The sequence below is a fragment of the Protopterus annectens genome, chromosome 8.part1 (assembly GCF_019279795.1).
Source record: "Protopterus annectens isolate FY-2018-M chromosome 8.part1, PAN1.0, whole genome shotgun sequence".
Classification (NCBI taxonomy): Eukaryota; Metazoa; Chordata; order Ceratodontiformes; family Protopteridae; genus Protopterus; species Protopterus annectens.
The window spans coordinates 503405389-503422881 of NC_056742.1; positions in this window are offsets into that span (position 1 = coordinate 503405389).

Consider the following 17493-nt stretch of genomic DNA (forward strand, 5'->3'; position numbering starts at 1 on the left):
CCTATCCCTTTCTCTTTGCCTATACTCTGATATGAATTTCTAGTAGGGAAGGCAGTCTCTAGACTGCAGTCTAAATGTCTTCTTAGCCTCAACCCCCTCTATTACTTTTCCCTTTGTTATTTGCTCCCAGTACCTAGGTTCCTTTTCCAGTATTCTCCAGTAGCTACCATCCCTTTATTGCCTATTTTCTGTACCCTTACTTGGAGTGTTTCCTATTGGCAAAACCTCTTTCCTCCATTCTCATGTTAGTTGAGAGAATACTTTCTGCTACTTATTAATATAATACTCTGTGTGGTTGTTAATATTCACCTTAAGGATCTGCATCTAAAATCCCACACTCCATTTATTCCCTGACCCTGCCACACACTTAATCATCACCACTTTCCACTTTGAAGTATAACCTTCTGCTTGTGTTGTGTATATGGCCATTAACTGTGTTGCTCTAAAATACCCTACAAATCAGGTAACCCTAAACCACTGTGTTCTATTGGAAGGATCAACTTATACCATTTAACTCTTGTTCTCTTCTCCTCCCAGATAAACACATTCATCTCTGTTAATTATTGTCTACAACGTCTCCTCTGGTTGATAAAAATACACCTAATCTATATGTAAAACTAAAGGGACTAAAAACATTTTCACTGCTTGTATCCTACTATCCATATCCATAAACAAGATTTTCCAGTTTTGCAGCTTTTGTATTTTCTTTTGCTTAGTCTCGTCTCACATATCCTTAGCTGCTATAACAAGATCCTTTTTAATCTATACAAATACATTCTTCATCTTTCCGTGTCCCCATAAATATGGGCATTGCTGAACCAATTTATGAGTGGGTACATAATTGACGACTATAGCCTTTGTTCTATCTTCATTCATTTTATATCCTGGAAAGACCTGAAACTGTCTCAAATTGTTACACAACCCTGAGATGTCATTTTATGGATTTTATGGATTTATTAGTAACAAAATAATATCATCTGTAAATAAAGCAATTTTTTGTAATTACCATACCAATTATATCCTTGAATTTCTGAGTCCCTTATTTTATTTGCCAATGGTTCTGAATATAAATCAAACAACAAAGGGGAAAGTGGACAATCATGTCTTCTTCCTCTGTTCAAGCACAGCTTTATCAGAGAGAAACCCTCTCACTTTAATTCTTGCCTCTGATTCTTCATATATCCTCCTAATTGCCCTTATTATTGTATCAGGGAATGCAAGTACTTCCAATGCCCTACTCATAAATCCCAGCTTCTCCTTTGAATGCTTTCTCTGCATCAACACCCACCAACAACAGTGCTATTTTCTTATAATCTGCTTCCCTCTGGATCATCATTATCCTATTAATGTTGTCAAATGTTTGCCACCTATATACAATACAACACTGATCCATATCTATCACTTTTTGTAACACATTTGTCATTCTTTTAGCCAGTATAGACAAAAAGACTTTATACTCATGGTTTAAAACTGAAATATGTGTATATAATGTTGGGTCTAATGGGTCTTTATCATCTTTATGAAATGAAGTCACCAAAGCTTTCTTCCAAGAGAATATGGTATTTTCCCTACTTTTAAAATAACGTTAAACAAAACCTCCCAGATCATTAACACTTTATTCCCTTTTAACTTCCAGATTACCATAGGAATACCATCTGCTCCTGGGGACCTTACTACAGATTGATTATATATCACTATTTTATCTTATCTTTTCTCCTCCTATCTTAACTGTTAGTAGTTGTTGAGCCTCATCTACCTCCAACCTTGGCATAATTAAGTCATCCATAGGTATTTTCATTTCTGCTCTGTTATCTATTTCCACATTTATCTGCTTTATACACATTTTTATTAACATTTTCAAAATATCTCTAGTACCTCTACAAGATCTCTGCATATTTTTTTGTTATAGTCTCCTTAGTTTATCTTGCCTAAGTCATGCTAAAAGTTTTGTACTCTGGAGTTGTTATCAAAAAATAGTTGCTGAAGAGCAATCTTTCTAAACTCATACATATTATCCAAACACTCCATTATTTTCTCTTTAGCAGTCTATATATGCACCTCTTCTTTTTTTGTGAGATTCCCTTTATGTTGCAATACTTTAATCTTTGTCAGCCCCTTAAGTAATTCCTATTAGTTCTTAAGCATATAATGTTCTCTTTTATTTCTACTCCATTTTAAACTCCATTTTCATTTATCCCACTTAGTAGCTACAATCCCTATCCTACTCCATGTTTAACTCCATTTTCATTTATCCCACTTAGTATCTACAATCCCTATCCTACTCCATTTTCATTTATCCCACTTAGTAGCTACAATCCCTATCTTAATCCATTTTTCACTCCATTTTCATTTATCCCACTTAGTAGCTACAATCCCTATCCTACTCCATTTTCATTTATCCCACTTAGTAGCTACGATCCCTATCCTACTCCATTTTTAACTCCATTTTCATTTATCCCACTTAGTAGCTACGATCGCTATCACTTTATTGAATTTACACACGATCGAAACAGAAAAGAATGAGATGATAACAACGAATGTTTGGAAGGACAAGCATTTACAAAATTGAAATGCATATCACCAAAACATTAGTTGCATTTTGCTTTTAGAAACAAGTAGTGTTTGAATGGAGATCCCAGTACAGTGGGAATCAGGAAGTTCACTCCTTTCCCCACTGTAGTACATTCCTGGAGTTGTTATACATAATTTTCAGGGGGTATGGGGGCACTGGATTCAAGGTAAACAGAAGAGTATGCTTATTATTACAGTTAATGAATTGTCAGGTGAAAAGTGCTTCATATATAACGTAGTAGTTGTGGAATGATAGGTTAGTTTACAGGGACAGGCATGCATTTATACATGTGCAAGCATACTGAATTGAACATGTTTGTTTTGGTGATAAGAAGTTTGATTTTGTGAACTTTTATCCTTCTAAACATTCGTTATTATCATCTCCTTCTTTTGAGTTTTGATCATGCAAAAATTTGGTAAAATGATAGGGATCCAGTAGCACTTCTGAAGAAATGTCTATCTTCAGTTACTCTCACATACGTTCAACTACCTTTTCCTTAAATTCCTCTCTTTTTAAAAAGTAGGTGGGAAAGAGACAGTGTCTCATTTTAACCCTACATTTTTACCTTATTTTTTATCTGTGCATCATCTCAAATAGTTATTAGATGTGTCAAAGCTTTCAATTAAATGCACACGTTTCTAAGAAACATATTGTCTATCCAGTCTAGCCCAGTTATCATATCTTAGAGAATAATGTAAAAGTTCCTGCTACTGAATTCAAATCATCCATACCAAATATTTTCATAAATTTCTTTAGATATGTACCCTCTTTTCTCATATCCTCCTAACACAGCCTGATGATTGCAAGCCAAATGCCAATCCCCACCTATAAGTGTAAAAGCTGATAATTTTTCTGAAAATTGTCTTAAGCTCCATAATAGCAACGTTTGGTGGAATATAAATACATGCCAGTGTAATCTTCCACCCTTGCCAATAGCTGCTTACTACCACAAATCTACTGTTATTCTCTTTTTTCATGTCTATTACTATTGGAGCCCCTCTTATAATCAATATTATTACTCTCTTTTTCATTTCTCCCTGCTATTCTGCTAAATATCTATCCTGAAATTATTTTTTTGTCATATTCACGTCTATTACTTTCCAAATGTGTCTTCTGTAGCATTACTCTTTGCTTTCTGCATTTCTTAATATACTTCAGTACTCTTTCTGTTTTGCCTATACATGTAAGGCCATTTATATTCCAAGATAATATGGATAACATAGACATGATAATAAGCTACTGTTCCCACCTATTATACATGAAAGTTTTTTTTAATTTTCATTTGCAGCTTTTGTCTTACATGTGCATGCTAATGTTTGACAGGCTGATATTTTATTAAGTTGTTTCTTTTTATCTCCATTTATACCTGTATCATATTTTTCAAGACTTTTTGTTTAAAAAAGCTCTCAAACAAAAAAAACTATAGTAATTTTCTAAACCCCCCACCTGCATTAATGAGGAACAAACACACTGCAGCAACTCAGGATAATTTTATCTATGTTAATAGTAATATCAACACCTACTTGTATCCTAACATTGTTACCAATCACAATAGTAGTATTAATGTATTGTCTAATGAAGTTAATCACTAAATTTTATCCACTAGTAAAGAAGTTAGCAATCTGATTCCTAATGAAACTGGAATAGACTGGACTTAATCAACACTTAGTGACACAAGTGCTACATTGGGTTGTAGTAAGTCCTAAGATGGTAATGTCCCTGCAGCAGTCAGTGTTGTTGCCTCACAGCAGGAGGTTCTTTGGTTCAATCCTCAGCTGGGGTATCTTCTGCATGGAGTCCGCATGTCCTACCTCCATTCATGCGGGTTTCCTCTGGGTGCTCTGGTTTCCTCCCACATTCCACAGACATTATTCTGGAGAGTTTCCCCCCCAGGCCTCCGCTGGAAATGGTCTCTGTTCCAGTTGGATTTTACCAGTAAAACAAAATGATAAATAAATAAAAATAAATAAATATTTGCAATGTTCTGTTATAAAAGGGAAGAAAGTGGTTACTCATGATAACTTAGTCACTCTCACTGAGTTTATCCTACCTAATACGTTAAGTAATACAGGCAGTGAAGTTTTATTTGGGAGACTCGGTTCTAAAACTAGTGTCTTGTATACTCTGTAGATTGGAAAAGAGCATTCACAAAATATCAGCCCTACTCGGTTTGAGACTGGCTGATATACATAGTCTCCAAGCAAGACTGATGTCAGAAAAAAATTAAATATGATATACTTATTCTTCATGTAGGAACTACTGATTTGAGACACTCCCTTCTTAACCACATGAAATGCTATTGCAGGTATGACAGAATATCTAGAAAGCTTTAATGTGAAATATGTGCTTAGCAAAAATCATACCATTGTGAGGACTGACTACTTATTTAGTAAAGCACATAGCTTTAATGATTGGTTAAGACATTTAGCATTTGTCTATAACAGGAAGCTTATTGTTTACTGTGAAGAATGTATTTATGATGGGAAGATGTTTGCTAGTGATGGATTATATCATAATTTGTATGCTGCCACTTGCATGGCAAGTGAAACTGTGGGAAAGATTATATAACAGAAAACAAGTCAAATGGCTCAAAAACTTGAAAACAGTAATAAAAATTAAAAATGTGAGCCACCAAGGCAGTATTTGCATGAAACACTAGTGTTTCATGCAAATACTGCCTTTGTGGAAAAGATTGTTTTTATATGAAGAACCACTAAACCAGATAAAAGTGGCCAACTGTTTGATGCAGCTATACAATGTTTGATTTGCAATGCAAGAAGTCTGAGTAACAAATTTGATGCGCTATCCAGCCTAATAGCTAAACACAGTTTTCAGGTTATTTATATCACTGAAACATGGAACTCAACATATTATCGTTTATGTATTTATTTATTGACATTTGTTTACTGACAATGTTCAACTAGGCACACTTGCCCTTTTTTTAGTTGTTGCCCAGGGAAAAAATCTCCAAGGTAAAAAAAAATAAATTTCATCTGTCAACAAAAAATTGTCTTCATGTCTTGTAGAAGTTGTAAAACTTCATGAAATCCTCATTATCAAAATTTTAATTCCTAAAACAATAATAGCATTTTCATACTTTTTAGTGATGGTACTCTGAGTATGTCTAGAATGGAACACTGGGATTACTTGACAGATTTAGCAATTTGCTTTGAGAATAAAAAAAAAAATATTTTGCTTTGGGTGACTTTAATTAACCTGGGATAAAAAAGAGCTCCAAAGACAACTACCTCATATTTTGAGAAATAATTTGTTAACATTATTTCTTTTTATGGACTAACATGCTTGGTTACTAGTAATGCATGATGTAATAACACTTTATATGAAATTGTAACTAATATTCCAAATAAAATATAGGATTTAAGACTGACATGTCCCCTGATTCTTTTGACCATAATATAATTATGTTTTAGATGGAACTGAATATAAGCAGGCCCTTTCATAGGAAAACATATTATATATATATATATATATATATATATATATATATATATATATATATATATATATATATATATACATATATATGGTTCCCCTTCACAAAGTTAAACAGCTACAATCTCGAAATGCATATGCTCGAAATTGTAGAAGCTCGACCGTGTGAATGGGGAATGGCATACAGCATAGAATGGGATATTTCCCTTTCTTCGCTGTAGTGCTAAATCGGAGTTGGAATAAATAAGTAGTGGGTGTTGTGGGAGGTGCAGGGGGATTGCCCTGCTGCAGAAACACTTTTTTGTGTTACGTATTTTTTTCATTCCCTTTCATGAAGTCGAGCTTCCAAAATTCGAGCATATGGTGTTGGCCATATGCATTTCGAGTATAGGAACATTCAACTTTGTAAAGGGGAACCATATATATATATATATATATATATATATATATATATATATATATATATATATATATATATATATATCAGATTATTGGAAAGTTTCTACTCAAATTTCTAACACAAGCTGGTCTTATCTATTAAATCTCTAGGAGTATCAATATGGACACTATATCTTGGAGGAATTATGAATAACTCAGTTAATGTTCATTTGGAAAATGTTAACAATTCAGTTTATACATGATGGAATAAGTCGAATGTAAGGTTCAATAAAAAGAAAAAAAAAACACTAGAAAACCCCTAACTAGGTTTCCTACTAACGTAAATAACAAAATGTTTACCTCAACTTGTAAAAAATTAAAATCAAAAACAGAATTGGCTAAGATTAACTGTGAAATTAAAACAAAATTACAAATATATTAACTCAGATACAAGGGCATCATCAATTGAAATTATTATATGTATGCACAAGCTGTTCACTGACACCAGAATGAACCATTTTCCCCAGCAACCCCTTCAGTAATTTCACCAAGTATGCATAAGCACCAAAATGAAACATTTTCCCATGCAGTCCCTTCAGTAGTATGTCCAAGTATGACCAAACACCAGAATGAAACATTTCTACAAGCAATCCCTTCAGTACTATGTCCGAGTATGCAGAAACACCAAAATGAAACATTTCCCCAAGCGATCCCTTCAGTAGTTTGCCAATGTATGCACAAGCACTTCACTGACTCCAAAATGATATGTTTCACCCAACAACCTCTTTAGTAGTCTGTTTATGTATATACAAGCACTTCACTGACTCCAAATGAAACATTTCCCCCAATAACCCCTTCATTACTTTGTCCAGGTATGCACAAGCACTAAAACTACAATAAAAAATTTTCTTTAAGAAAACTCAATAATTGTACCTCCTTTTAAAATGTATGGCATTCCAGTCACAACTGTGTATTCTCATGGTAATTTTTTGTTTATTGGCACACATCCAGGGTAATTTACACATTCGGTATGCAAATGAGCTCATTTTAGATTCAGCTCTATAAATCTTTCTTATACAAAAGGGTAATGCCCCTTATCTGCATATTAACTGCCCCTTATTACTTATGTCTTAAGCATATTAATTAGGCTGTTGCAATAGGGAGGGTATATTTAACAAAATGTTTCCACATCTTTATAGTCATCCTGAAAGACTGTGGTTTGCCTAACCATGTAGTTTAACTCTTTAGGGATTACTGCTACAAAAAAATGAGGCCACAGACTGTGAATAACGGTCATACTGTTCTGCTGTAAGTTAAGATCTTGGTTCTTCTGGTCCTATTACAGATCAGATAACTGGCTCAGGTCTTGCCAACATTTTTCAGATTGCATTATTAAGAATACCTTCTCCAAGTTTAAGAACATTTCATTTATGGGTATAGAGAAAATATCTAGTACCTCTTTACTACAGGCAAAATAAGTTGGTTTACCCATTTTATCATTTATTTTAAATAAATTACTGCAAAATGGCATTATGCCTTTTTCATTAAAGCTGTATTGTATCACCCTTGTACATAAAAAGAACAGGAATGATAACATTAGCAATTAAAGGCCCGCAATTTTGAAATCTATGGTCGGTAAGGGCTTTGAAAGATATCTACTAGAACTAATACATAACTCAGACTTCAGATTAATAGTTACGGATATTGACCAACCATATTTATAAATCAAATATCTACTATGAGTAACTTAGTATGCTTTTATGATCAAATAAGAATGGCCTTGAATATGGGTTTGTATCCAGGTGTAATCTTTTTGGACCTTGCCAAAGAGTTTGACTGTCTGCCATTCCATTCACAAACACTTACTTAAAAAAAAAAAAAACACATTACTTGCTATATTGTTAAATGCATCATGAACTAATTAAGGGACAGACAAACTCATTCAAATTTTCTCCCTGTAGCATCTGGTGTACCCTAATGAATGGTTTTGGGACCCAATGCTGTTTATCTTATTATTTGCAAGTATTCCAAGGAACACCAAATTTTGGGTCCAAACTATATGCTGACAATTATAAAGTTGGTTTAATAATACATAATAAATATGATGCCAATTATTCTAATGCATATTTGTGTCTGATTAGTAAGAGGGCAGAAGATACTGGACTAACATTTAGCCTGGATAAGTGGAAAATGACGTATTTCTCAACTAAAATTCAAAAATGTCCCATCTATTTGGCAGGCTTATTACAAGAAGAGGCCAAGGAGTATAAAGATCTTGGCATTACTATTGCATCTGATTTATGTTTTAATCATCATGTCAGGGCTATCAGTACTAAAGAAACTCAATTTATAGATTACTTATTAAGAAATCGTTCAATGGCAGACAAGCGATGTTTGATTATGTTGTATACAAGTTACATCAGACCCATTACTGAGAAAAATAACATATTTTGCACTTCCACTAAAACTTAATTAAAAATTTTAGAAGATGTCCAGAGCAAACATATTTAGAGAATTTTATCATTAAGTCACTTAGATTAGAGGCCTAGTTCTAAGTATTTAAATGGGTTTCCTTCTGCTATAGGCACATTAGGGTGAATTGATACTGGCAGACAACGTATTTAATTACACTGTTTTTCAGCTAATGCACAACACCAACATCTTTAACTGTCCAAGGACATTTAGACACTATAATATAAACTTTGTGTCAAAAGTAGGAAGATCTAGAACTAGGAATTTACTCAGTCATTTATTAATTTTAACCTCTTATTTTTGCAGTTTTACTAGTCCGTTTGACTGGCTAGTTAAAGCATTTTCTATTTTTCCAGCCTTCTGTTATTTGAGTTCAATGTTTCATTTATTTTATTCACCTCTGAGTAGATTTAATTTATTTTTTTCTCTAAATTACTGGAAGCCATCTCTTCTACAGAAGCTGAACCTTAGACTGTTTTTTTTCTGAACAGCTGCAGGATTCTTCCCAGCCAGTGTTTTATGTTTACTTTTTCTGGTTGATTTTCTTAGAGGTTCTCTAAATTTCTTCTTCTCTGGCATCCAGGCTGTGTACTTGCTAACCAGTAACTGAATTTTACCCATGCTAACAATATCACTGTCTCTTATTTCTCAGTTTCTGTTTACACACTGATATGACTGAAAGTAAGCTGTTGATCAGTGTGCAGCCATCTTGGAAGTAATATTTTATCTAAATTTCTAGAGCAAAGAAGTTGAGATATATTTTGATCTGTTCCTTGTAAAATGAGTGGCTTTCTGGTAGATTATTGTGAATTACTAAATAGTGAGTCATGTAAGCTTCAGACTTCGCATCTCTCAGATAGTGTTTGCTAATGCAAAGCTTGCTATTCAAGCATCTTTATAAATATATATGAGTAATATTTAAGATCTGCCCCTGCTTTTGTTTGTTTGTCTCTGATTCTTGATATAAGAAGTTGAGAGGGCAAAGAGGAGATGCAATGGACATTAACAATCTGTGATACATTTCTGGGCCATTATTAAATGAGTTTTTTAATGTGATCTCAAGCAGATATCTATGATGTACAGTCATACAATTGGCTGTAATTGTGTGTGTGTGTGTGTGTGTGTGTGTGTGTGTGTATGTGTGTGTGTGTGTGTGTGTGTGTGTGTGTGTGTGTGTGTGTGTGTGTGTGTGTGTGTGTGTGTGTGTGTGTGCATGTGTATGTATGTGTATGTGTGTGTGAGACTACTTGACATAACCGAAATCTCAGTAGACCAGCTTTCATAAGATCGAGACCAGAAACTTTAAGTTTTACATGAGTGAAACTTCACAATACCGACATTCAAAAGACTAAACATTTGAAATGCCAACAGTCCAAGCTGAGGGGAACAGGAAATCTGCTCATTTCCACGCTGTAGTGCAATCTTGAAGTTGGTATACTTAATTTGCAGGAGGTTTGGTGGGTGTGGCCCCCATGGTGGTGGGGTTGGGTGCACAGAACTTGCAAAAATGTTAAGTTTGAAATTAAATAGTTTTTATTTAATTTAAGCATTTGTTATAAATATTCATGTCGGTGCTATGGACAGCATCATGAATATTCAGTGGAATTTTCTATGAGTTTATGTATATTGGTTGTTGGGCAGGTATAGGTGACGTCAAGTCCATAGTTTGGGTTGGAAATCTTTACTGTGTTGTTCCAATGGGGTTCGCTTTTAATGTCATTATTTCATTGAATGGGGTAAGTTAGATTTTGTTGTTTTGGTGTTGTGTGTGTCGGGTATGTCAGGTTTCAGGTTTGTAGGATTTCGGTGTTGTGGTCTCGGTAATATGAAAGTCAGCCTACTAAGATTTCGATTATGTGAAGTAGACCTGTGTGTGTATGTGTATAAATACTTGATTCCGACATCTGAGAATAGTTATTGTGTAAAGGAAGGAATTAATTGTAAGAAACAGGAGAATCATCATATGAGCCATGTTCTTTGACCACTAACCTCAGCTTTCTTGTTTTGTTGACTGGTAGTGTGTTTTTATTTGGCTGTGAATAAGCTGGACAGCAAAGTCTAGTAGCTATGAATACATTTTTAAATTAGATTGTTTCTTTTGTAAACATGCAGGTGTGGAATGTAATATGTTGGACTACAACAGTTTTTTTTTGTTTGCTGGCACTGCACATGCATTACTAATGAGCTGCTTCCTATAGCACAGGGTTTGATTCCTTCAGCCTCTAGTGTATGAATCTGACTAAGTCCTGCTTCCTATAGCATGAGGTTTGATTCCTTCAGCCTCTAGTGTATGAATCTGACTAAGTCCTGCTTCCTATAGCACAGGGTTTGATTCCTTCAGCCTCTAGTGTATGAATCTGACTAAGTCCTGCTTCCTATAGCATGGGGTTTGATTCCTTCAGCCTCTAGTGTATGAATATGACTAAGTCCTGCTTCCTATAGCACAGGGTTTGATTCCTTCAGCCTTTAGTGTATGAATATGACTAAGTCCTGCTTCCTATAGCATGGGGTTTGATTCCTTCAGCCTCTAGTGTATGAATCTGATTAAGTCACCTTGCCAGACAGTGTTCCTGGGTTACCTCTTAAAAGGGACACTTGCATTCAAAAGGCTGTCCCAGTCTATTAACAAACACATTGCACATTTGTCTTTTGAATTCCTATGTCATTCACAGAATTGTCAATTACTATTTTGTTGCATGCTATTTGACCATGAGTCCTATCACCTGTCTTGTAATTAAATGAGTTGACAGATACATTTTCAGTAAATATGAGTGCCATGGGAAGAATGTTTTCCTGTTGCTCATAATAAATCTGTTTTTAATGTGAGAGTGTTTTGTTTTGTTTAGCAAATGGCTGTCAGTGTTTTGCTATAAAATTTAATTTAAAAGTTTTAGATTTCTGTGATCATTGTAAAAATAAGGAAGACAACCGTATGCACATTGACAGGTTTGAATGGGATACTAGTATGTTTGAGGGTGGCCCGGCCCATTACTCAACATGATCCAACTCTGGTTACCTATGCTGACAAATTGCTATGACTACTGTAGACAGAGACTACATTCCAGAGATCTGCTTCCCACATGACAGAATGAGTACTACTCTCTGCTCACTCCATGCTCAGTATAGTCTCATGTTTATTAATATTAATATGTATGATTTTGGCATCCAGAAGGCACAGTTATAGTCATATCTGACCTACACTTATTTATCACTAGGTCACCAAATACATTGCAAACAGTTGCAAACAATTAGAAACAGATGCAGCAGTTATCAAAATGTCACAAATAAAAAAATTATGTAAAATAGATTTTTAAGTTGGGAATATGGTTATATTCCAACTGCATCCCCATGTGAGGGGGCTATACAACTACACTCTGCTTATTGTTATAATCACACCTGAAGTCACTGTCACTCAAAGAAAAAGCAAATACCTGTTTTAGAAAAAAACTAGTGTTTTCCTTTATTCATTCCTTGTCTTATTCAAAAGCTTATGTTTTGAAAGAAGAAATAAGTCTCTATTATAGCTGAGGCAAAGAGGTAGGGCTTGATCCACATGGTCAGAAGCTGATGGACAAGTAGTTAATGGGCTTGAGTCACATGGTCAAATGCTGATGGATGGGTAATTAGTGGGCTTGAGTCACATAGACGCTGATGGATGGTTAGTTGGTGGGATAGAGATAAGCCCTCTGTGATCATGTGTAACTGATGACTATCCAACTTGTAAATGCTGTAGGCCACCAGTCACAGTCCTTGCAGGCATGATGACGCGTGATCAGAGGAGCATATGATGATGCACATAGAAGGACACGTCATCATGTTGCTGTTCAGACCTTCACTGGCTGGACTGTACAGCATGTAACTGCATGATCATAGACACATGTAATGATGCATGTTCACAGATATGCATGGCATGTCATCCTGCTGCTATTTATACCATCACTGGTTGGGATGCACCCCACTATCTGTCATTATTAAAGAAAATATGATAGTCTAGACAAAGACCTTACAGTGACAAAAGTTGGGGTGCTAACATGCCACCTAAGCATGGATGCATGCATGTATACCTGTATGCTATCTGTATGGAAAGATTTATGTATACCTGTATGGACCCATCTATGTCGACATGTATGCTATGTATACTGTATGGATGCATGTATATATGCACATATGCTATGAATACTTATATGGACGCATATGTAACACATATATCTTTATGGATATATGTATATCTGTACGTAGGTGCTACCGTGTATATTGACAACCACAGCTTATATGTACACCTGTATGAATGCATTTATGTATACACGATTGCAATGTATACCTGTATGAAAGCATATATACCACATATATCTTTAAGGATATATATATATATATATATATATATATATATATATATACACTTGCATGTGTGTGCAACTGTGTGTATGCATAACCATAGTATTATGTACACCTGTATGGATGAATGTAAAACGGCATGTAATGTATATTGTCATAGATACATGTATACCTGCACATCTGTTTGTTGTATACCTATTATATATATATATATATATATATATATATATATATATATATATATATATATATACATATCTATATATATATATATATATATATATATATATATATATAATATATTTATATTTATATATATATATATATATATATATATATATATGAAGATCGACAACGGAGAAGATTGACAGTTGAGAATCCCGATGCTGAGAACACCAACATGTAAAGGTAAGTGTGCGATAGGGATGGACGTTAGGGTCAGGGTGTGGGTAAGGTAAGTGTGTGATAGTGACGGATGTTAGGGTAGGGTGCGGGTCAGGTAAGTGTGCGATAGTGACAAAGTTAAGGCTTAGGGGCAGATTAAGTGAGTTAGGGTTAGGGTGCGGGTAAGGTAAGTGTGCAATAGTGATGGACCTTAGGGTTAGGGTTTGGGTTAAGGTTAGTGTATAGATAGTTGTGTAAGTAAGGTTTAGTTTAAGTTTGTAAGGTTTTTGGCGTGCTTGTGTTGTGTGTGTGTGTTTTTGGGAAAGGTATTTGTTTTGTTGATTGTCAGGATTGTGGTTTGTCGGGCATGTGAAGTTTTGTTTTTTTGAACTTTCTTTTTTTTCGTTTTTGTCGTGTCGGTTATTTCGTTGTTGATGTTTTGGTGTGTCGGTGTTATCAGGTAGACCCATATATATATATATATATATATATATATATATATATATATATATATATATATATATAAATATATATATAGATCTATGTTGCTCCATCAAAAGTACATTTCATTGAAACGTACATCAAACTCACTTTTGCGAAAGTGTATTTTATCGAAAATGCACTTTCGCTCAAAAAAAAAAAAAAAAAAAACACGTCAGAAAACAGAAAAAAAAACACTACTCACATTCCCCTCCACCCTTCATGCCCCAACACCCCCCAATTTAATATTCTCACTCCAAGATCGCACTACAATGGGGAAAAGGGAATATTCCTTTATTCCCTCTGTACCATGATCTAAGCAACAGTTTGCTTAGTTGTACAATCAACAGTACAGTTGATATACAACTAAATCTACATGCAAACTACTGATTGCTTAGTTACCTTTCAGCGAAAGTGCATTTTCGACAAAATGCACTTTCGCAAAAGTGAGATCAACTTTCGATCATAAGCCCAGGACCCGTATATATAGATACACACACACACACACACACACACACACACACACACACACACACACACACACACACACACACACACACACACACACACACACACACCTGTATTTTATATATGCCTGCATGGATGTGGGTTTATCAGATCTTAGAGGTGGCACTGCAGGGTCCTTATGTCTGCCCAGAGCAAACCAGTGAAGCATGTATTTGGTATGTTACCTACTGCTTTAGCCAGACTACACACATGTCAGCTCTACTACCAGTGGTATAATTACATGAACATTGCTTTGCAGGATCCTCCACTATTTCTTATGGTGCTGCCATTGCTACAGGAAAGGGTTGAAACATGGTTGTAATAAACAGCCATGTTAAACATGAGTGTGAGTATGTGTCCACTTCTCAGTATGTCTGTGTGTTGTTGTGTGATGATGGTTCATAGGTTAGTACTAGGCTAACTGCCCTCCTGAGCCATTCTAAGCCTAGCAAAATTTCCCAGAAGTAAGAATCATACTCCTTACCTTGTGTTTTTGAGGTAAACACCTTAAGCATTATGCCAGCCCTCAACTACCTTAAGTAAGTACTAGGTTACCTGCCTTTGTAGGCCATTTTAAGTCTGGACAATTTCCCTTTCTTCTTCTTCTTCTTTCAGCTGCTCCCATTAGGGGTCGCCACAGCAGATCAACTGTTTCCATTTCTTCCTGTCCTCTACATTTTGCTCTGTCACACCGACCACCTACATGTCCCCTCTCACCACATCCATAAACCTTATTTTAGGCCTCCCTCTTTTCCTGTTACCTGGCAGCTTCATCCTTAGCATCTTTTTCCCAATATACTCTGCATTCCTCCTCAGCACATGTCCACACCAACGTAATCTTGCCTCTTTAGCTTTGTCTCCAAACCTTCCAACCTGGGCTGACCCTCTAATATACTTATTCCTAATCCTGTCCATCCTCATCACACCCAGTGCAAATCTTAACATCTTCAATTCTGCCACGTCAAGCTCTGACTCCTGCCTTTTTGTCAATGTCACTGTCTCCAACCCATATAACACAGCTGGTCTCACTACACTCTTGTAGACCTTCCCTTTCACTCTTACCGGTACTCGTCTGTCACAAATCACTCCTGACACTCTTCTCCACCCACTCCATCCTGCCTGTACTGTCTTCTTTACCTCTCTTCCACACTCACCATTACTCTGAACTGTTGATCCCAAGTACTTAAACCCATCCACCTTCGCCACCTCTACTCCCTGCATCCTCACCATTCCTCTATCCTCCCTCTCATTCACACACATATATTCTGTCTTAGCCCTGCTGACCTTCATTCCTCTTCTCTCTAGAGCATATCTCCACGTCTCCAGGGTCTCCTCCACCTGTTCCCTACGCTCACTACAGATCACAATGTCATCTGCAAACATCATAGTCCACGGGGACTCCTGTCTGATCTTGTCTGTCAACCTGTCCATCACCATTGCAAATAAGAAAGGGCTCAGAGCTGATCCTTGATGTAATCCCACCTCCACCTTAAAAGCATCCATCACTCCCACCGCAGACCTCACCACTGTCACACTACCCTCGTACATATCCTGTACCACTCTTACATACTTCTCTGACACTCCCGACTTCCTCATACAATACCACAACTCCTCTCTAGGCACCCCGCCATATGCTTTCTCTAAATCCAAAAAGACAAAATGCAACTCCTTCTGACCTTCCCTGTACTTCTCCATCAACACTCTCAGAGCAAACATCACATCTGTAGTGCTCTTTCCTGGCATGAAACCATACTACTGATCACTAATCATCATCTCCCTTCTTAACCTAGCTTCCACTACTCTTTCCCATAACTTCATGCTGTGACTGATCAGTTTAATCCCTCTGTAGTAACTACAGCTCTGCACATCACCCTTATTTTTAAAAATCGGTACCAAAACACTTTTTCTCCATTCCTCATACATCCTCTCACTTTCCAAGATTTCATTAAACAATCTAGTTAAAAACTCCATTGCCATTTTACCTAAACACCTCCATGCTTCCACAGGTATTTCATCTGGACCAACAGCCTTTCCATTCTTCATCCTCTTCATAGCTATCCTTACTTCCTCCTTGCTAATCCACTGCATGTCATGATTCACTATCCGCCCATCATCCAACCTTCTCTCCCTCTCATTCTCTTCATTCATCAACCCCTCAAAATACTCTTTCCATCTGCTCAACACACTCTCCTCACTTGTGAGTATGTTTCCCTCATTATCCTTTATCGCCCTTACCTGCTGCACATCTTTACTAGTTCGGTCCCTCTGTCAAGCCAATCGGTACAGGTCCTTTTCTCCCTCCTTAGTGTCCAACCTTTTATACAACTCTTCATATGCCTTATCCTTAGCCTTCACCACCTTTCTCTTTGCCATGCACCTCATCTCCTTATACTCTTGTCTATTTTCTTCATCTCTTTGACAATCCCACTTCCTCTTCGCCAACCTCTTTCTCTGTATACTCTCTTGTACTTCTTCATTCCACCACCAGGTCTCCTTGTCCTCCTTCCTCTTTCCAGATGTCACACCAAGCACCTTTCTAGCCATCTCTCTTACTATCTCTGCTGTAGTTACCCAGCTATTCGGTAACTCTTCACTGCCACCCACTGCCTGCCTTAACTCTTCCCTGAACATCACCTCACAATTATCCTTTTTCAATTTCCACCATTTGATCCTTGGTGCGGCCCTCACACTCATCCTCCTCTTCTTGATCACCAATGTCATCCTACAAACCACCACTCTATGCTGCCTAACTACACTTTCCCCTGCCACCACTTTACAGTCTCCAATCTCCTTCAGTCTGGTCCTTCTACATAAGATGTAATCCACCTGTGTGCATCTTCCTCCACCCTTGTATGTCACCCTATACTCCTCCCTCTTGTTAAAATGTGTATTCATCACAGCCATGTCCATCC